Source organism: Vulpes vulpes, chromosome X (assembly GCF_048418805.1).
Source record: "Vulpes vulpes isolate BD-2025 chromosome X, VulVul3, whole genome shotgun sequence".
Classification (NCBI taxonomy): domain Eukaryota; kingdom Metazoa; phylum Chordata; class Mammalia; order Carnivora; family Canidae; genus Vulpes; species Vulpes vulpes.
In genome coordinates, this window is record NC_132796.1 from 122,261,531 (window position 1) to 122,284,168 (window position 22,638).

The 22,638-nt window shown below is 38.2% G+C and overlaps 2 protein-coding genes across 7 annotated transcripts in view; one reads left to right on the forward strand and one right to left on the reverse strand.

Annotated features, from left to right (window-relative positions):
* The window catches only part of TMLHE (trimethyllysine hydroxylase, epsilon), a 116,019-nt gene extending 115,778 nt beyond the window's left edge, over nucleotides 1-241 (reverse strand). The window contains exon 1 of one of the 6 annotated variants that reach the window (XM_025988986.2): nucleotides 58-241. The gene's annotated coding sequence lies outside the window, so the exon portion shown is untranslated. The remainder of the gene's footprint in view (nucleotides 1-57) is intronic. The other 5 variants (XM_072743660.1, XM_072743661.1, XM_025988987.2 and 2 more) reach the window with 5 other exon arrangements.
* Nucleotides 1-22,638, forward strand: part of SPRY3 (sprouty RTK signaling antagonist 3) — a 187,859-nt gene that overhangs the window by 490 nt on the left and 164,731 nt on the right. The gene's annotated exons all lie outside the window — the stretch shown is intronic.

The following is a 22,638-nucleotide window of genomic DNA, read 5'->3' on the forward strand; positions in this document are numbered from 1 at the left end:
CCAACCGTCGCAGCCACCAAAGATACCCTTTTTCCCGATCCTTGGAACAGGACCCACCTGTGCCGGAGGTCGCGTCGCCCAACTCAGCAAAACGGGAGGAACTGTAAGCACTGAGAGCTTGGGAGGCAGCCTTGCGCCCGCCTTTTGCTTTTTCCCAGAGACTCTTGGCCCCGCGCTCCCCTCCCCCAGTCCGCCCGGGCCCAGCAGCCGAGAGGCCCCGCCCCACTTCTTCCGGCCCAGTGCGGTGGGCGCCGCTGCGCCCGGGACCGCGGCCGCGGCGGGGGCGTCCTAGAGCCTCCGATGCTCGAGGGTCGCCAAGCGGTCCTGTAGCCGATCGCGTCGGTTTGACAGAGATGTGGAGCCGCGGGCGCAGAGAGAAAATAGACGGACCCGTAAAAGTGCGCTGCGCGTAACCCCTGGGTCCCCTTGTTTGCAGTTTCACTGCTGCTCTGGAATCTCTCCCCCCCACCCCCCCCCCCCCCCACCGAGCTTGCTTCTCTGGAACAAACGTATTCATAGTTGCTTATTGAGGTTTTCTGAAACAAAAATTCTTCCATTTCCTTGCACCACTTTCTTGAGCTTAAATCACATACTACTCACTGCTGGACTCCCACCAATTCATTTCAGCTACTTGAATCCAGGGTCCAGGAACGATGCTTAGAACAGTGAACAGTCAAAGGACACGAGTCATTAGGAATGCACATATTCCGCCTATAAGAATTCAAGAACAACACATATTACAAAAAGGACCAAAACCACACTGAAATACTGTTTACAATGGAAATCCAGGACAGAGAGGAAAAAATCGAGAACAAGAGCAAACAGAACGTACAGATATTTGAAAACGAGAAACTGAGCAGTACTGCAGTTATTAGACATAAAAAACAGTGTAATGTCAAAGGGTGATAAAGGAAATGGTTTGTAGAAATCAGAATCAACAAAAGAACAAAATGCTCGCATATTTTTGCCCTGGAATTCTTTCTCTCAACTGCTCTACCATTACTTGTTCTATTCCAAAAATACTGCTTGTTATTTTGACTCAATTTAGATGTTACCTCCTCTATGAATCGTTCTCTGTCTTCCCAGATAAATTTCTATTTTTTTCCAATGGATTCAATGTGCCCAATGGATCCAATACAGGCCTCAACTACAGCTATTTTCATTTTGGATTATAGCTTCTCCCTTTGCATGCCTTTGTCCTTCACTGAACAAGTGGCCTCTTGAGACCACAAAATATTACCATTCTTTGAATTTATAAGACCCTACACAAAACCTGACACATAGGATATATTTAGTTGATATTTCTTGAAAATTGTCTACAACTGATTAGACAGAAAAAAAGGCTATACCTACCATGTGAATGAATATTCAGAGGACTAACTGAATAAGGTAAGATTCTACATTTACGCTGGCATTCATGCCATTATTAATGAATGCCTACTGTACATCAAGTGCTGTATTCGATTCTGGGTATAAAATGGTAAACAAAAAGCAAATAGAGTCTATGCCCTTATTGAATTTAAAGAACTGATAGAAATTACCCAGGTAAACAGGAAAAGGAACATTTCAGACTAAAGGAACATGATCAAAGGTCCTGTAATACGAAGGAGCATGACAGTAGCAATTAGAGTGAATAAGATCAATAAAGGTAAAGTGACATCAACAGATACAAAATACCCAGAAAGAGGCAGGAAGTAGATTAAAGCCTGCTTAAGAATTAAAAAAGGAAGCCAGTTGCTTAAGAATTAAAAAAAGGAAGCCAGTTGCGTTAGAAATAATGACACTTATTAAACCTGCCTTATATGCCAAATGCTGCGTTAAGTCTTTTATAAAACCACTTAAGGTACTTAATATTATTTTCTCTGCTTTAGGGGTAAGGAAACTGGGGGCACAGATAAGTTGAGAATTTTCCCAGAATCACAGAGCAGTTAAATTTCAGAGCTGAGATTCAAACCTAGGTAATCTGGCTCCAAATCTGAAGACAGAAACTATAGTAAAAACTACAAAGAACTCTTTCACAAAACATGTTCATTGTTCCCAGATAATGTAGCATCTAGGAGAAACAATACTAAGTGCTTCGAGAAACAATACCCTGGAGTCAAACTGTAATGCTCTAGACAGAAGACTTTAGCCGTTATTGGCAGTGGTAGTGGTGCCTTTGGTAAGTGATACCACCAAGCAATAATGATCGTAACATAAGGCATCAGCAACAAGCCAGAGTAGATGAGGAAGAAAATAGATGTTCCAGGTGTTGCTTGGTGAGCCATACATGAGGCTTTAGGCACAGGACTTTACCTCTTTGACCCTCAATTTCTGGTTTCACAAATGGTCATGATAACAGTATCTACATGATAGGGTGCTGATGATTAAATAAAGCAACGTGTATAAAGTACCTAGCCATGTCTGACATAGAGCAAATGCTCAATGAGTATTGGCTGCTATGACCATTATTTTTCATATCATAATAAAGCGTTTTAGTGACTGAAGGGAGGAAGGTATGACCAACCAGTTAAGATGTGGTTCAGGTACAATCAGAGGAAAGTACCATGGAATATCAGATAAATATTGAATGGGTGAAACAAAAGTTAATTTCCTCTACTTGGCATCAATTGCATTTTTAGTCAGCACTCACTACTGTGTTACAGTTGTCTGCTTGTTGATTTCTCTTATTACAATTTGTATGTGTTTGTGTGTGTGAAGTAGCTGACACTATCTAGCACAGAATGGAAACTTAAAAAGACATTTGTTGAATGAGTGAATTAATGTCTGAATAAAACCCAATAGGGACATATGTGCTCAAAATATTTACAAAATGGTAGTCTCTGGGTCCTTTTATGACTTAGCCACACTGGCCTTCCTTACTTTCCTAAAATACACCAGACTTGTTCCAGCTCTGCTTCCAAATATATAATCTGCTCAACTATTTGTCTCCTCCTGCACTGATACCACTTGAGGCCAAAGGTTAGCATTTTTTTTTCTCTGTAAAGGGTCAGATAGTAAATATTAGGCTTTGTGGGACACATGCAATCTCTGTCTGTCACTACTCAATTCTGTCTTCATTGGACAAAAACAGCCACAGACAACACTTAAATCATGAGTATGAATGTATTCCATTAAACTTTACTTACAAAACCAGGCAAGATATAGAATTTGGCCAGTGGGCTATGTAAGTTGACAACACTTCCCTAGACCAACTATAAGACTGATGTGTAGGAGCTCTCATCTTTGGCCAACATCTTTATCTTAGTTTTATCAGCATCTTAATGAAGTTTTCATAGTCTCCAAACTTGTTCATAACCTTAAGAGTTGAAAAGTAATTCAAACTGTATATTGTGATTTTGAATCTTCATTTATCAAAATGGTCCTTACAAAAACCAGCTAGTAGTGATCTTTTAAAAATTAAAAATATAATCAAGAAAAGAAAGAGGAGAACAGCCCAGGTGGCTCAGCGGTTTAGCGCTGCCTTCAGCCCAGGGCGTGATCCTGGGATCCTGGGAGTGAGTCCCACATTGGGCTCCCCGCAGAGAGCCTGTTTTCTCCCTCTGCCTGTGTCTCTCTGCCTCTCTCTCTCTCTCTCTCTCTCTCTGTGTGTGTGTGTCTCTCATGAATAAATAAATAAAAACTTAAAAGTTAAAACTGAAAAAAAGAAAAGAAAGAGAAAAAGATTCGTATTAAAAGTTATCTTCATTATGTAAGTACAAGTGACTTCTAATCAGAAAATTTATATTCTGGACATAGTGCAATGTTGAATTTGGCTGAGATTTTGGTCTATGATAACAATTCTATATACTCTATACAGAAATAAGTAAATGCTGAAGCTCAGAAATCATCTAGGCCATGCAAATTTCTTGTCATCTACTGCTGGAAAAAAATTGGTGAAACCTGAAAACTGTATTAATTTGTGTCTGAAGATATGAACAGGGTATGAAAATTTCTGACTAAACAGAAATACGATTCAGCATAAACTCAGTAGCCTGTACAATAACGTTTGCAATGAAGAGGTATTTCATTAGTTGAAAGGGACAAAAACCTACCTGAAACTAACGTTAGTGAAAAAGAGGTTTTTGAAAAGATAATGGGGTGTCTCATGAAATTTAAGTAACGGAACAATCAAAATTTGGAAAGGGCAAGGTACAGTTAGGCCTCAAGAATGGTCAAAACTGAGTATTCAAATGTCATGATGGCTCTATCATTCTTTTATCTGTATTCCCCCTGTACATTTGTGCTTGCTCTCACTCTTTCTCCCTCCCTCTCTCTCTCTCTTTTCCCTTCTCTCTTTCTTTCTCTCTCCTCTCTCCAATCTCCTTTAAAAGGTTCCTTTGTGGGATCCCTGGGTGGCGCAGCGGTTTGGCGCCTGCCTTTGGCCCAGGGCGCGATCCTGGAGACTCGGGATCGAATCCCACATCGGGTTCCTGGTGCATGGAGCCTGCTTCTCCCTCTGCCTGTGTCTCTGCCTCTCTCTCTCTCTCTGTGACTATAATACATAAATAATAAATAAAAATTAAAAAAAAATTATAAAAGGTTCCTTTGTTTCTCAAGTTCATGCAGTAGGGAACTTAATGTTATTGACACCTTCCTAAATTTTCATCTTACAGCTTCAACCAATGGAGAGAGATACTATGCCACATCGGGTCCTCTGAAAAGCAGATGCCAATATGGAGTTACAAGTCCAGAGATCTATAGTGGGTAATGACTAAGAAGATAAAGAGGAAGAGCAGGAGTAGGCAGGGATAGAATTCAGACCACAGTACAGGTCTGATATTTCCTAAAGGAGAAGAAATTAAGTAGAAATGAGTAGGAAATGCCTCAGCTTGCAGTGCAACTCTATGGAAGTCCCAGCCAGCCCCACTTGGAACTCTAGAGCAAAGATCACTTATGATAAGAATCCCATGTCGGGCATAAATGGCTCTAGTATCCTTTTTGTGCTCAGAAATTGCCTGGAGATGCCTAGGATGGGAATGGCCTTGGATCAAATGATGCAAAAATATCCCCACAGTGCTACACCTGGAGGCTATTGTCTGACTCTACTGCTCACAGTAGGTTTTCTCTTGAAAGAAAATCTGAAAGGCACCTGCCATAGACACTATGGGCCCATATGCATGAATCTGGGAGAGGGATTCACTGTCGAAGTTTAAATCTGGTGCCCATCCAAAGCCAATTAACTGTAGCTAAGTGAGTGATATCACACTATAATAAAGGGCGACCAACCATCCCAGTTTGCCTGAGACTGTGAGATTGCCTGGGATGTGAGACTTTGCTAAAACTGAGATACTGCAGGATAAACTGGGAAGTTGGTTATCCTAGTGTTACCCATGTTAATACGCATGGGAAAGGCATTGAAGGCAATCCTATACAATTGTGAATTGTGTACTATATGAAGTTGTATTTTACTGCACTTTTATGGAGGAAATTCTATGGCATAGAGGTTTTATTGGATTAGGAGGATTTATGAAGGTCTCAGAACTATTCCCTCCACAGTGCCAAAGATTTCAACTTCATTTCTTGTCATGTTCACTGTCTTATGCATTTATACATGCTTCATCCATCTAGAATACTTCTCTCACTGAAACCTGCTTACTGTTCTTACTAAACTGTTAGACAGAAATGCCTCTTCTCCATTGCTTTGGTTTCTACAAGGAAGGAGTTCTGTAAATGAAGATTAAATCACATAATGCATGCTAAGCACCTATCATAGAGCATGATAAAAAGTAACAGCTTGTATCAGTCAGGTCTCTTAGTTGCATGCAACAGAAGCTGAATCTGCACGATTTAAGCAAAAAAAAAGTTTAATAAATCTATATTATTAATGGCACTAGATTTTGCATGTGTGCTGTTACAAAAATCATTAAACTTCATAAAATATGCAAGGAAACTGTTTACAGGTATTGAACAATAGCACACAACTGTGATCTATAGTAGAAGAGAAACTCACAGGATAAGCCCCTAGGATCACCTCATTCTTTGCCTGGTGTCAATTTTCTGACCCCAACATAGAGGCCTGGATTCCAAGATGAGCTTGGAAGTCTCACTAAGCTCAGGAGGCAAAGATCAGAGTTCAGAGTAGTTAAGCAGCTGAAATGTGTGAAACAAGGCATTAGTGAAGACAAAATTGTGCAGATTTTGGAATGGTAAACATATGTCTTGTGGTTTCCAGCAAATCTTTAAAAATAGGGAAAAGGCTATAGACCTTATACTTTTTGTTTTTCTTTTTTTTTAAGATTTTACTTATTTATTTATGAGACACACAAAGAAAGAGGCAGAGACACAGGCAGAGGGAGAAGCAGGCTCCCTCTGAGGAGCTCGATGTGGGACTTGATCCCAGAACCCCGGGATTACACCCTGAGCCAAAGGCAGATGCTTAACCACTGAGCCACCTGGGCGTCCGTAATTCTTGATTTCAAGACTTACTGTAAAGCTGCATTTATCAAATTGGTATGATATTGGAGTAGAAAACAAGTCAATGGAACAGATTAGAATCCAGTAATACATCTACACATATATGGTAATCTATTATCATTATTTTTTGGTATGTTCAACAATTAACCCATCAAAGAACATTTGGGCTGTTTCCAGTATTTTTCTACTGTGAATAAAGTTGCTATGAACATTCATGTACAGGTTTTTGTGTAAACACAAGTTTTAATTATTCTGGGCTAAATGCCCAGGAGTATAATTGCTGGATGATGTGGTAGTTACATGTTTAATATTTTAAGAAACTACCAAAATATTTTCCAGAGTGGCGAAAACATTTTACATTCTCACCAACAATGTATGAGATATCCATTTTCTATGCAACCTTTCCAGCGTTTTGTGTTGCTGGTATTTTTTATTTCAGCTGTTTTAATACGTCTGTAGTGATATCTCATTGTGGTTTTAATTTGCATTTCCCTGATGACTAATGATATTGAACAAATCTTCATGTGCTTATTTGCTATCTGTGTATTATCTTCACTGAAATTTCTCTTTGTTTTTTGCCCATTTTCTGCTCGGATTGTTTTCTTTATCATTGAGTTTTGAGAGCTCTCTCTCTATATATATATATGTGTGTGTGTGTATGTATATATATATATTCTTTTTAAAAATTTTATTTGCGTATATATATATATTCTTCATTTAAATTCAATTTGCCAATATATACCATAACACCCAGTGCTCATCCTATCACGTGCCCTCCTAAATGCCCATCACCCAGTCACCCCATCCCTCCACCCACCTCCCCTTCAGCAACCCTGTTCATTTCCCAGAGTTAAGAGTCTCTCATGATTTGTCTCTTTCTCTAATTTTTCCGCATTCCATTTCCCCTCCTTTGCTTGTAATCCCTTACACCATTTCTTATGTTCCACATATGAGGGAAGCCATATTATAATTGTCTTTATCCTATTGACTATTTCACTCACCATAATACCCTCCAGTTCCATCCATGTCAATGTAAATGGTAAAATGGTAGGCAATCGTCCCTTTTGATGGCTGAGTAATATTCCATTGTAAATATAGACCACATCTTCTTTATCCATCATCTTTCGATGGTCACCGAGGCTCCTTCCACAGTTTGGCTATTGTGGACACTGCTGCTGTGAACACTGGGGTGCAGGTGTCCCGGCGTTTCATTGCATCTGTATCTTTGGAGTAAATACCCCATAGTGCAATTGTTGGGTCATAGGGCAGGTCTATTTTTAACTTCTTGAGGACCCTCCACACTGTTCTCCAGAGCGGCTGCACCAGTTTACATTCCTACCAACAGTGCAAGAGGGTTCCCCTTTCTCCACATCCTCTCCAACATTTGTGGTTTCCTGTCTTGCTAATTTTCACCATTCTCACTGGTGTAAAGTAGCACCTCATTGTGGTTTTGATTTGTATTTCTCTGATGGCAAGGGATGTAGAACATTTTCTCATGTGCTTGTTGGCCATGTGTAGGTCTTCTTTAGTGGAATTTCTGTTTGTGTCTTCTGCCCATTTCATGACTGGATTGTTTGTTTCTTGGGTGTTGAGTTTAATAAATTCTTTTTTTTAAAAAAAAGGTTTATTTATTCATGAGAGGCACACATACACGCACACACAGAGACAGAGAAAGAGAGACAGAGAGAGAGAGAGAGGTAGAGACATAGGCAGAGGGAGAAGCAGGTTCTTCGCAGGAACCCAATGAAAAACTCTATCCTGGGACGCCAGGATCACGACCTGAGCCGAAAGGCAGCCTCCCAACTGCTGAGGCACCCAGATGTCCCAACTTTAATAAGTTCTTTATAGATCTTGGTTACTAGCTCTTTATCTGCTCTGTCATTTGCAAATGTCTTCTCCCATTCTGTCAGTTGTCTTTTCGTTTTGTGGACTGTTTCCTTTGCTGTGCAGAAGCTTTTTATCCTGATGAAGCCCCAGTAGTTCATTTATGCTTTTGTTTCCCTTGCCTTTGGAGACGTGTCTAGCAAGAAGTCGCTACAGCCGAGGTCACAGAGGTTGCTGCCTGTGTTCTCCTCTAGGATTTTGATGGATTCCTGTCCCACATTTAGGTCTTTCATCCATTTTGAGTTCATCTTTGTGTACGGTGTGAGAGAATGGTCCGGTTTCATTCTTCTGCATTTGGCTGTCCAATTTTCCCAACACAACTTGTTGAATAAACTGTCTTTTTTCCGTTGGAGATTCTTTCATGTTTTGTCAAATATTAGTTGCCCATGGAGTTGAGGGTCCATTTCTGGATTCTCTGTTCTGTCCCATGGGTCTATGTGTGTCTGTTTTTGTGCCAGCACCACACTGTCTTGATGATCACAGCTTTGTAATACAGATTGAAGTCAGGCATTGTGATGCCTCCAGCTTTGGTTTTCTTTTTCAACATTCCTCTGGCTATTCAGGGTCTTTTCTGGTTCCATACCAATCTTTTGGTATTGGTTGAGACCTGATTTGTGACCCAGTATGTGTGGTCTATTCTAGTTTGTTGGCATATAGTTGCTCATAATACATTCTTAAAATTGTTTGCCTTTCCTTGGTGTTGGTTGTGATCTCTCCTCTTTCATTCATGATTTTATTAATTTGGGTCTTTTATCTTTTCCTTTTAATAAGTCTGTCTAGGGCTTTATCTATCTTACTAATTCTTTCAAGGAACCAGCTCCTAGTTTCATTGATCTGTTTTGGTTTCTATATCATTGATTTCTGCTCTAATATTTCTTATTTCTCTTCTGCTTGGTTTAGGCTTTGGTTGCTGTTCTTTCTCCAGCTACTTTAGGTCTGAGTTTAGTTTGTATTTTTGAGATTGCTCTAATTTTTTGATAGAGGGTTCTATTCCAGTCTTAGGACCACCTTTGCTGTATCCCAAAGATTTTGAACTGTTGTGCTTTCATTTTCATGAGTTTGCATGAATCTTTTTAATTCTTCTCTAATTTCCTGGTTGACCCATTCATTCTCTAGTAGGATGCTCTTTAACCTCCAAGTGTTTGAGCTCCTTCCAAGTTCCCTCTTGTGGTTGAGTTCAAGTTTCAAAGCACTGTGGTCTGAAAATATGCAGGGAATAATCGCAGTCTTTTGGTATTGGTTGAGACCTGATTTGTGACCCAGTAAGTGTGGTCTATTCTGGAGAATATTCCTTGTGTACTTGAGAAGAGTGTGTATTCTGTTGTATTAGGATGGGATGTTCTGTATGTATATCTATGAAGTCTGGTCCAGTGTGTCATTCAAAGCCCTTATTTATTGTTAATCTTCTGCTTAATCTGTCCATTGCTGTGAGTGGGTTGTTGAAGTCTTCTAATATTAATGTATAATTATCTATGTATCTCTTTGCTTTGATTATTAATTTGTTGGTATAGTTGGCTGCTCCCAACTTAGTTGCATAAATATTTATAATTGTTAGATCTTCTTGTTGGATAGACACTTTAAGTATGATATAGTGTCCCTCTTCATCTCTTACTAGTCTTTGGTTTAAAATCTAATTTATCTAATATGAGAATTGCTACCCCAGCTTTCTTTTGAGGTCCATTTGAATGGTAAATGGTTCTCCACCTCCTCGTTTTCAGTCCAAAGGTGTCCTTAGGTCTAAAATGAGTCTCTTGTAGACAGCATATTTATGGGCTTTTGCTTTTTTATCCAATCTGATACTCTGTGTCTTTTGAGTGCATTTAGCCCATTCACATTCAGAGTAACTATTGAAAGATACGAATTTAGTGCCATTGTATTACCTATGGTCCCTGTTTCTACAGATTCTATTTCTTTGGGCTCCCTCTCTGCTTACAGGGTCCCCCTTAATATTTCTTTCAGGGCTGGCTTGGTGGCCACATATTCTTTCAGTTTCTGTTCATCCTGGAAGCTCTTTATCTATCCTTCTCTTCTGAATGACAGCCTTGATGGATAAAGTATTCTTCGCTGCATGTTTTTCTGATTTAGTACCCTGAATATATCATGCCAGCACTTTCTGGCCTGCCAGTTCTCTGTGGAGAGGTCTGCTGTTTATTTAATATTTCTCCCATCATGTGTTAGGAATCTCTTGTCTCATGCTGCTTTCAGGATTTTCCCTTTATCTCTGAAATTTGCAAGCTTCACTATTATATGTCAAGGTGTTTATCTATTTTTATTAATATTGGGAAGGGTCCTTTCTACATCTTGGATATGAATGTCTGTTTCCTTCCCCAGATTAGGGAATCTCAGTTACGACTTACTCAAATATACCTTCTGGCCCTTTCTCTATATATCCCCAGGAATTCCAATAATACTGATTAAAAAAAATTATTGCTTATCTCTCAGAGCCTCTTCTCATGGGCTCATAGTTGTTTTTCTCTCTTTTCTTCAGTTTGCTTCCTTTCCATCAACTTGTCTTCTATGTCATTTATTCTCTCTTCTGTCTCATTTACCCTAGCTGTTAGAGCATTCAGTTTAGACTGCATCTCATTTGAAGAATTTTAAATTTTGGCCTGATTAGATCTCATTTCTGCACTAAGAGATTCTCTGGAGTCTTTTATGCTTTTTTTCAAGCCCAACTAGTAACTTTGTAGTTGTTATCCTGAACTCCATTTCTGTCATCTTACTTAAATCCATATCCTTTAGATCTGTGGCAGAGAGTATTACTTCTGATTCTTTCTTTTGTTGTGAATTCCTCTTTCTAGTCATTTTGTCCAGCGAAGAATGGCTGTATGAGTGGGCAGAGTAAAAAATATCAACCACGACCCAAGCAAAATATACACTAGATAATTCCAAAGAGGTCAGGAACCAGAAGATAAAAGAAAAAAAGATTAAAACAAAGAAAAGCAATAGAAAAGAGAGAAAAAATGGGGGGGGGGCAGATGGAGGTGAGAGGGGAGAGAGAATATGACCTCAGAGTGGGCAAAATAGGGTGATCGACTTGGTTCTAAGTGTATTTTGGTTTGTTTGTAAAAAGATACTAGATTCCAAAATTATAAAAAGCAAAAACATATATATACACAAAAATAAAATTGAATACATTGAAAGGCAGTAAAAAATGAAGAATATATCTATAATATGTAATAATAAAATATGAAAGCTAAAAAGGAAAAGACAAAAACAGTTAAAATAAGAACCTACTTGAAAGAAGAAAAAAGTTAAACAATTGGAAAATTTTGAACAGAAAAACAAATCATAGGAAAATAAAGCCTTTAGTTCTAACACTATTTTCCCCAATCCTGGAGTTTTGCAGTCCTGTTTGGTCAGTAAACTTGCTGTTCACCTATTCTTCCAACTGGTCATTCGGGGGAGGGGCTGCTGCGCTGATCCTTAGGAGTCTGTATCTGGTGGGAGATGCATCACCCTTTGCCAGGGGGCAGGCCAGTATAAGCTGTTTGCTGTGTGAGACTTTGGCTCCCTGGAGGCTTTCTGTGCCTCTTTAGGGGGCAAAGACAAAAGGGGCCACACACCCAGATCTCCAGCCACAGACATGAGGGATCCTGGCATGTGCCAAACTCTGCAGACTTCTAAGGTGCCCACCTGCTCAAATACTCCTGGGCACAGATGAAAGGACACTGATTTATGCAATTTGTATGGTTCCGGCAGGGAGAGCCTCTGCCCATTTGAGCTTGCACCTGCTCCACCCCTCCCCGAAGAAGCCAAAGGTTGCTCTGTTTCTGTCTGTTGCAGGGCCTGGCACAGAGAGCATTCACAGTGGAGCGCTCACCTGCTCCGCCTCTTTCAGAAGAAGGTGGAGGGTTGCTGTGTTCTAGTCCTTTGCAGGGACCCAACATGGAGAGTGGCCACTGGATCCAGCCATAGTTCGGGGTTTATGGCAAAACAAGTTGAGCCTCCCCCCAGGCTCACTAACCTAAACCAGTTTCCCCAGTCTAATGCTTGGGGACTTAGCCAACTCAGGCATCCTTGTTCTTTCTGTGCCTCTGGGAATATTGAGGTCCTACTCTCCCACCTGCGACTCTGCCCCACTTCATCACTGTGCCCCTTTCAGGCAGGGAATACTCTCACAGGAGCAGATTTCTTACAAAAGCTCCATCTTGCCACCATTTATCTTCCAATACATCCCCTCCATTTCTCTTCTCCTCAATCCCACCTTGTGAACAATGGTCACTTTTCTATTTGTGGAGTTCCAGCTGTTCTTTCCTTACATCTCGGGGTGAATTGATAGGTGTTCAGGATGGTTTGATAGTTATCCAGCTGTATTTTAGGGGAATAGATAAAATGAGGATCCCTACTCTTTCACCATCTTGCCTCTCTCTCTCTTTTTAAATTTTATTTATTTGAGAGAGAGAGAGAGACAGAGGTAGCGAGAGAGAATATGAGCAGGGAGGAAAGGGAGAAGCAGGCTGTCTGCTGAACACAGAGCCTGACTTGGGGCTCCATTCCAGGACCCCAGGATCATGACCTGAACCAAAGGCAGATGCTTAACTGACTGAGCCACCCAGGTGCCCTGAGAGCTCTTTATATATTTATGATACCAATTTTTTGTTGGGTACTTGGTTTATAGAAATTTTCTCCCATTTCTGTTGCTTGTCTTTTTCATTCTTTTGAGTAGTCTACAGGGTAAAAGTTTTGACTTTTAATGAGATTCAATTTATCGATGTTTCCTTTGCTGCCTATGCTTTGGGTATTAAGTCTAAGAACTCTTTGCCAGGCCTATATTCCAAGTATTTTTGCATGTTTTATCTAAGAGTTTTATATATTCATATTTTACATTTAAATTCATGATCCATTTTGAGTGAGTTTTTGATAAGGTGTGAGATGTAGGTTGAAGTTTATGTTTTTGCCTATGGATGTCCAGTTGTCCCAGGACAACTGCTTGAAAGACTGTCGTTACTCCATTGAATTGCTTTTCTATCTTTGTCAAAAATCATTGGCCCATATGTGTATGGGTCTATTTCTTACTTTTTAATTCAGTTCCATTGTTGTGTCTATCCTCCTGCCAATACCACACTGCCTTGATTACTTCAATTAACTTTTTCTAAAGTCACCAAGGCCATTAAATAAGGAAAGGAATAAACCACTGAATATTGAAGAAAATGAACCTCAAATCTACCTCATACCATACACAAAATTTAATTTAGGATGAATCATGGACATAAACCAAAATGCCAAAACAAAATGCATAAACAAATGCCAAAACCTTGGAGCATAAAGAGAACATGGAAGAATAGCTTCATGATCTTGAGTTAGGCAAATATTTCCTAGAACAGAAAAAAAATTATAAAGGGAAAAATGGATAAATTCAACTTCATCAATATTAAAAACATTTGCACATCAAAGACATTATTATGAAAATGAAAATATAAGCCATGGAGTAGGGAGAAAATAGTCATGATCTGTTTACATTACAAGGGTCAGATATCTAGAATACATAAAGAACTCTTAAAAAAAAGTAAAAACACAAACTCAATTAGAAACAGGCAAAAGACTTGAACATATACTTTACAAAAGAAGATATAAATGATCAATAAACACATGAAAAGATGTTCAATGTCATTTACTCCTTAGATGAAGGGGAAAAATATCACAAAAACAACTCACCAACTAAAATATATAAAATTTTAAAATGATTATACTACCAAATACTGGTGAGAATGTGGAGCAATTTGAATTCTCATAACTTGCTGATGGCAAAATAAAATAAAATGGCACAATTGCTTTAGAAAACTATTTAGCATGTTCTTATAGAGTTAAACATATGCTTTCCTTTTTCCCAGGTTTTAATTTTAATCCCAGTAAGTTAATATACAGTATAATAATAGTACCACCTCTTCTATAGTCATTTGCCAGTCGATGGACACTTGGGCTGCTTCCATAATTTGGCTGTTTTAGATAATGCAGTTATAAACACCAAGGTGCATGTGTCCCTTCACATCAGTATTTTTGTACCCTTTAGGTAAATCCCTAGTAGTACAGTTGCTGAATTGTAGGGTAGTTTTATTTTTGACCCTTTGAGGAACCTCCATACTGTTTCCCAGAGTGGTTGCACCAGTTTGCAATCCTGGCAACGGTGTAAGAGGGATCCTTTTCCTCTGCATCCATGACAATACTTGTTCCCTGTGTTGTTGATTTTAGGCATTCTGAGAGTTGTGAGGAGATATCTCATCGTGGGTTTTGATTTGTATTTCCCTGATGATGAGTAATGTCGAGCATCTTTTCATGTGTCTGTTTGTGTTGGAGGATTGTTTATCTGCAGTATCTCAGTTTAAACTTTATTTGTGAGCATGTTTTCTAAATAGATTTATTGAGATAGAGTTCATGTATCAAGCTGTTCACATATTTAAAGTATATAGTCGAATGACTTTTAATGTATTCACAGAGTTGTGCATGCATCCATCATTACAATCACATTTAGAACACTTTGGTTACCCTCAAAAGAAACTCTGCAATCCTTAACCATTATATCCCAACCCCCAAACCTGCCACTGGCAACCACTAATTCATTTTCTGTCTCTATAGATTTGCCTGTGCTGATCTTTTTATATGAATAAAATTATACAATGTGTGGTCCTTTGTGGCTAGATTCTTTGACTTAGTTTAATATTTTCAAGGTCAATTCATGCTGTAGCATGTATCAATACTTTATTTCTTTATATGACTGAATAATATTCTATTATATAAATATGCCACATTTTGTTTATCCATTTTTCAGTTGATGGACATTTATATTGTTTCCACTTTATGGCTTTTGTGAATAATGGTGCTATGAACATGTGGTATAAATTTTTGTGTGGAGGTGTGTTCTCTTTTTTCTGATAGTGGAATTTCTGGTTCATGTGGTAACACCATATAACCATTTGAAGAACTGTGAGATTGTTTTCCACAACACCTGCATGATTTTACATTTTCCCTAGTAATGTATGAGGGTTCCAATTTCTCCACATTTTTGTCAACACTTGCTATTTTATCCTCTTTTTAAATTGTTGCTGTCTTGGTGGGGGTGAAATGGTATCACATTATGTTTCAGATTTGCAGTTTACCTAAAAACTAATGATGTTGAGGTCTCTTACATGCATATTGGCCATTTGCCTATCTTCTATGGGAAAATTTCTATTAAAATCTATTGCCCATTTTAAAATTTGATTATTTGTTATGTTATTGAGTTGTAAGAGTGCTGTACATATTGTGGATACAAGACCTTACTAGATAAAAGATTTGCAAAATACTCTTCTATTGTGTGCATAGTATTTTCACTGTCTTAATGGTGTCCTTTGAAGTGCAAAATATTTTAGTTTTCATGATGTACGCTTTAACCATTTTTTAAAAAAATATTCTTGTCTGTGCTTTTGGTGTCCTATCTGAGAAGCTATTGCCTTAATAACCATTCATGAAGATTTACACCTATGTTTTCTTCAAAGAGTTTTATAGTTTAAGCACTTACATTTAGATCTGTTATCCATTTTGAATTAATTTTTGTGTGTGATGTGATATAGGGGTCCAAGTTCATTCTTTTGCACTATGGGCATATTTTTAACGTCTCATTTTTTTAACTCCCAAATTGTTTTTATTTTTATTATTTTTATTTTTTTAATTTATTTTTTTATTAGTGTTCAAATTGCCAACAAAAAATAACACCCAGCGCTCATCCCATCAAGTGCCCCCCTCAGTGCCCGTCACCCAGTCACCCCCACCCCCCGCCTACCTACCCTTCCACCACCCCTAGTTCGTTTCCCAGAGATTTTATTTATTTATTTAGGAGAGAGAGAGAGAGAGAGAGAGAGAGAGAGAGAGAGAGAAAGAGAGAAGCAGAGACACAGGCAGAAGGAGAAACAGGCTCCACGCAGGGAGCCCGACGTGGGACTCGATCCCGGGATTCCAGGACAACACGCCCTGGGCCGGAGACAGGCGCTAAACCGCTGAGCTACCCAGGGATCCCTTAATGTCCCATTTTTAAGTAAAAAAATATCACATGGCAAATGTTCTCTCACTTTAGCTTTCTCACTTCCATGTGACCTGAGATATCATTAACATTTGTTAGGAAGCCAAAACTTCATGATCATTCTACCCTAAAGATCTTTCATTAGAAACTAGAACTGGCATCTCTGACTTTTAAAATAACTTTTCTAATTCATTATTATCTTTTACAAAATGATTTACTTTTTTTGAGGCATAATTGACACAACATTACATTACATTTCAAGTGTACAACATATTGATTCCATATTTGTATATATTATAAAATGATTGCCACGATAAGTTTAGCTAATTTCCATTGCCCATACATACTTAGAAAATTTTGTTTTGTTATAATAAGGATTTTTAAGATTTACTATCTTAGCAACCTCCAAATATGCATTATAGCATTTTAACTATAGTCACCATACTAATCATTATATCCCCATGACTAGTTTATTTTATAACTGGAAATTTTTTATTCTCTTCACCCATTTCACCTGCCCCCACTGCCTGCCTCTGGCAACCACCAATTTGTTCTTTGTATCCTTGAGTTCTTTTTTTTACATACCACATATAAGTGATATCATATGGTATTTGTCTTTCTTAGTCTGAATTATTTCACTTAGCATAATACCTTCTATATTGTCCATTTACATTGTCACAAATGGAAAGATTTCCTTATTTTGGATAGTCAAAGCAATCTGGAGAAAGAACAAAGCTGGAATTATCACACTGATTTCAAACTATACTACAAAGCTATGGTAATCAAAAAAATATGATACTGACACAAAAACAGACATATAGATTAATAGAGTAGAATAGAGAGCCCAGAAAAATCTCATGCATATATGATCATTTCATCTATGACAAAGGAGGCAGAAATATACAAAGAGAAATAGTCTTTTCAATAAATGATATTGAGAAAATTGAACAGCTATGTGCAAAAGAATGAAACTGAATCACTATCTTACACCACACAGAAACATAAAAGAAAGAAAGAGGGCACTTGGGTGGCTCAGTGGTTGAGTGTCTGCCTCTGGCTCCGGTCATGATCCCAGGGCCAAGTCCTGTATCAGGCTCCCTGTGGGGAATAAAATATTTTATTATTTATGAGAGAGAGAGACAGACAGAGACAGAGGGAGAAGCAGGCTTCATGCAGGGAGCCTGATGCGGGACTTGATCCCGGGACTCCAGGATCATGCCCAGGGCTGAAGGCAGGCACTAAACCACTGAGCCACCCAGGGATCCCCAAGTAAATAAAATCAAAGAAAGAAAGAAAGAAAGAAAAAAAGAAAGAAAGAAAGAAAAAGAAAGATAGATAGATGACAGCCAGAGTAGAAATACATACGTTGGACAAACTGAACTTTAAGGCAAAGACTGCATGAAGAGGCAAATCCAACAAGAAAATATAATAATTGTAAATATTTATGCACCTAACACGGGAGCACCCAAATATATAAAATAATTAATAACAAACATAAAGTAACTAATCAATAATAACAAAATAATTAGTGGGGACTTTAGCTCTCCACTTACATCAATGACCAGATCATCCAAACAGAAAATCAGACAGGCACTAAGGAGGGCACTTGATGGGATGAGCAGTGGGTGTTATGCTATATGTTAGCAAGTGGAATTTAAATTTATAAAAAATTACAGAAAAAAATCAACAAGGAAACCATGGCTTTGAATGACACACTCGACCAGATGGACTTAACAGATGTATTAGGAACATTTCATCCTAAAGCAACTGAATACACATTCTTTTCAAGTGCACATGGGACATTCTCCAGAACAGGTCACATACAGGTCACAAATCAGGTCTCAACAGGTACAAAAAGATCAAGATCATACTATACATGTTTTCTGACCATAACACTATGAAACTGGAAGTCAACCACAGGAAGAAATTTGGAAAGACTGCAAATACATTAAACAACATGCTACTAAACAATGAATGGGTCAACCAGGAAATCAAAGAATAAAGAAAAAATAACTGGAAACAGATGAAAACACAATAGCCAAAATCATTGAGATGCAAGAAAAGTGGTCCTAAGATGGAAGTATATAGCAATACAGGTCTATCTTAACAAGCAAAACAAAACAAAACAAAACAAAACAAAAAAACAAAAAACCAAACAAAACCTCAAAGAAACAACCTAACCTTACACCTAAAGGGGCTAGAAAAAGAACAAATAAAGCCTAAAGCCAGCAGAAAGAAGGAGATAATAAAGACTAGAGCAGAAATAAATGAGATAGAACCTAAAAAAAAAAAAAAAAACCACACACACACACACACAATAGAACAGATCAATGAAACCTGGAGCTGGGTCTTTGAAAAAATTAATGAAATTGATAAACTCCTAGCCAGACTTATCAAAGAGAAAAGAGAAAGGTCCCAGATAAAATCACAAACAAGAGAGGAAAAATCACAACCAACACCACAGAAATATAAACAAGTATAAAAGAATATTATGAAAAAACTATATGGCAATAAATTGGACAACCTAGGATAAATGGATAAATTCTTAAAAACGTAAAGTTCCAAAACTGAAACAGGAAGAAGTAGAAAACTTGAACAGACCAGCAACCAGCAAAGAAATTCAATCAGTAATCAAAAAACTCCCAAAAAACAGAAGTTCAGGTTTAGATGCTTTACAGGTGAATTCTACAAGTCATTTAAAGACGATGGGCAGCCCCGGTGGCGTAGCTGTTTGGCGCCGCCTGCAGCCCAGGGCGTGATCCTGGAGACTCTGGATCGAGTCCCACGTCGGGCCCTCTGTATGATGCCCGCTTCTCTTTCTGCCTCTCTCTCTCTCTCTCTCTGTCTCTATGAATAAATAAATAGAGAATCTTTAAAAAAAATAAAGATGAGTTAAAACATATTCTTCTTGAACTATTCCAAAAAATAGAAATGGATGGAAAACTTACAAATTCATTCTACGAGGCCAGTAGTACCCTCAATCCAAACCAAAGATTCTACTGAAAAAGAAAACTATGGACCAATATCCCTGATTAACATGAATGCCAAAATTCTTAATGAAATACTAGCAAATTGAATCCAATAGTAAATTAAAAGAATCATTCACCATGATCAAGTGGGATTTATTCCTGGGTTGCAAGTGTGGTTCAATATTTGCAAATCAATAAACATGATACACCACATTCATAAAAGAAAGGATAAGAACCATATGATTCTTCAAATAGATGCAGAAAAAGCATTTGACAATGTATAACATCAATTCATGATAAGAATCCTCAACAAAGTAAGTTTAAACATTACATTCATCAACATAATAAAGGGCATATATGAAAAACCCAGTGAACATCATCCTCAATGGGTGAAAAACTGAAGGCTTTTCCTCTATGGTCAGGAACAAGACAGGGATATCCACTATCAGCACTGTTACTTACCAGAGTACTGGAGGTCTTAGCCACAGCAATTAGACAACACAAAGAAATAAAAGGCATCCAAATCCAAAGGGAGAAATCAAACTTTCACTCTGCAGATGACATGATATAGAAGCCTCGAAAGACCCCACTAAAAAATTGCTAGAACTGATAGATGAATTCAGTGAAATTGCAGGATACAAAATCAACATACATAAATCTGTACCAAGTACGCAGCAGCAGAGAGAGAATCTAAGGAATCAATCCCATTTACAAATGCACCAAAACCCATAAGATACATACATAGAAATAAGCTCAAGCAAAGAGGTTAAAGATCTGTACTCCGAAAACTATAGAACACTTCTGAAGTAAGTTGAAGAGGACACAAAGAAATGGAAAAACATTCCCTACTCATAGATTGTAAGAACAAACATTGTTAAGATGTCTATATTATCCAAAGAAGTTTATGAATTTCATGCAATTCCTATCAAAATACTGCTAGCATTTTTCACAGAGCTAGACTAAACATCATACATTTGTATGGAACCATAAAAGACCCTGAATAGCTAGTGCAAGCTTGAAAAAGAAAACCAAAGCTGGGGGCATCACAATGCCTGAACTTCAAGCTGTACTACAAAGCTGTGATCACCAAGACAGCATGGTCCTGGCACAAAAACAGACACACAGATCAATGGAACAGAATAGAGAACCCAGAAATGAACCCACAACTCTATGGTCAATTAATCTTTTGCAAAACAGGAAAGAATATCCAATGGGAAAAAGACCATCTCTTCAACAAATGGTGTTGGAGAAACTGGACAGCCACATGCAGAAGAATGAAACTGGACCACTTTCTTACACTATACACAAAGATAAACTCAAAATAAAAATAAATAAACTGAAGAAAGACCTAAATGTGTGACCTGAAACCATCAAAATCCTAGAGGAGAACACAGGCAGTAACCTCTGACGTCACCTATAGCAACTTCTTACTAGATATGTCTCTGGAGGCAAGAGAAACAAAAGCACAAATGAACTATTGGGACTTTGTCAAAATAAAAAGCTTCTACACAGTGAATTCTGCACAATTAACAAAACTAACAGACAACCTACAGAATGGAGATGATATTTGCAAATGACATATCTGATAAAGTGATAGTATGCAAAATATATAAAGAATTTATAAAACTCAGCATCCTCAAAATGAATAATTCAGTTTAAAAAATGGGTAGAAACAAATAAAAAATAGGTAGAAGACATGCATAGACATTTTTCCATGAAGACATTCGGATGACCAAGAAACACATGAAAGGATGCTCATCATCAGGTATTACCAGGGAGATGCAAATCAAAACCACAATGAAATATCCCCTCACACCTGTCATAATGGCGAAAATTAACAAGACAGGAAACAACAGATGTTGGAGACGATGTGGAGAAAGGAGAACCCTCTCACACGATGGGTGAGCATGCAAGCTGGTGCAGCTAGTCTGGAAAACAGCATGGAGGCTTCTCAAAAAGTTAAAAATAGAACTACCCTATGATCCAGTAATCCCACTACTAGGTATTTACAGATAGAATAAAAAATAGTAATTCAAAGGAATATTTGCACCCCGCTGTTTATAGCAGCATTATCTACAATAGCCAAGTTATGGAAACAACTCCAATGTCCATTCATTGATGAATGGATGGGAAGATGTGGAATATACACAATGGAATATTACCCAGCCATCAAAAAGGATGAAATCTTGCCATTTGCAATGACATGGATAGAGGTAGAAAGTATTATGCTATGTGAAATAAGTCAGTCAGCGAAAGACAAATACCATGCGATTTTTATCACATGTGGAATTTGAGAAACAAAACAAATGAGCAAATAGGGGAAAAAGACAGAGAGAGGCAAACCAAGAAACAGACCCTTATAGAGAACAAACTGATGGTTACCAGAGGGGAGGTGGCTGGAGGATATGTTAAATAGGTGATAGGGATTTAAGGAGTGCCCTTGTAGTGATGAGCAGTGGGTGTTGTGTGTAAGTGTTGACTCACAAAATTGTACACCTCAACCGAATTTTACACTGTATGTTAACTAACTGTAATCTAAATAAAAAACTTGGAGAATAAAGTTTTCTTTTCTAGGGCTATATAATAATCCATTGTATATATATGTATAATATTCCATCATGTAAGTCTCACATGTTCTTTATCCTTTCATCTATTTTGTTTCCATGTCTTGGCTATTATAAATAATGTTTCAATGAGCATGGTGGTTCATGTATCTTTTGAATTGGTATTGTTGTGTTCTTTGGTTAAATGCTCAGAAGTGGAATTGCTGGATATATAATAGGTTCTATTTTTAATTTTTTTGAGGAATATCCATACTGTTTTCCATAAAGGCTTCACTAATTTTCGTTCCCAAGAGCAGTGCACAAGAGTTCCTTTACCTCCAAGTCCTTGCCAACACTTCTTATTTTTTTGATAACAGCCATTCTAATGGATGTGAGGTAATATTTCATGGTTTTGATTTGCTTAAAAACATTTTCTTTTTTTTATTGGAGTTCAATTTGCCAACATATAGCATAACACCCAGTGCTCATCCCGCCAAGTGCCCCCCTCAGTGCCCATCACCCAGTCACCCTCACCCCCCGCCCACCTCCCCTACCACTACCCCTTGTTCATTTCCCAGATTTAGGTGTCTCTCATGTTTTGTCACCCTCACTGATATTTTCACTCATTTTCTCCTTTCCATTTATTCCCTTTCACTAATTTTTTAAAAAGATTTTATTTATTTATTCATGAGAGACAGAGAGAAAAAGAGAGACAGAGACACAGGCAGAAGGAGAAGCAGGCTCCATGCAGGGAGCCTGATGTGGGACTTGATCCTGGGACTCCAGGATCACACCGTGAGCCCAAGGCAGGCGCTAAACCACTGAGCCACCCAGGGATCCCCACCTTTCA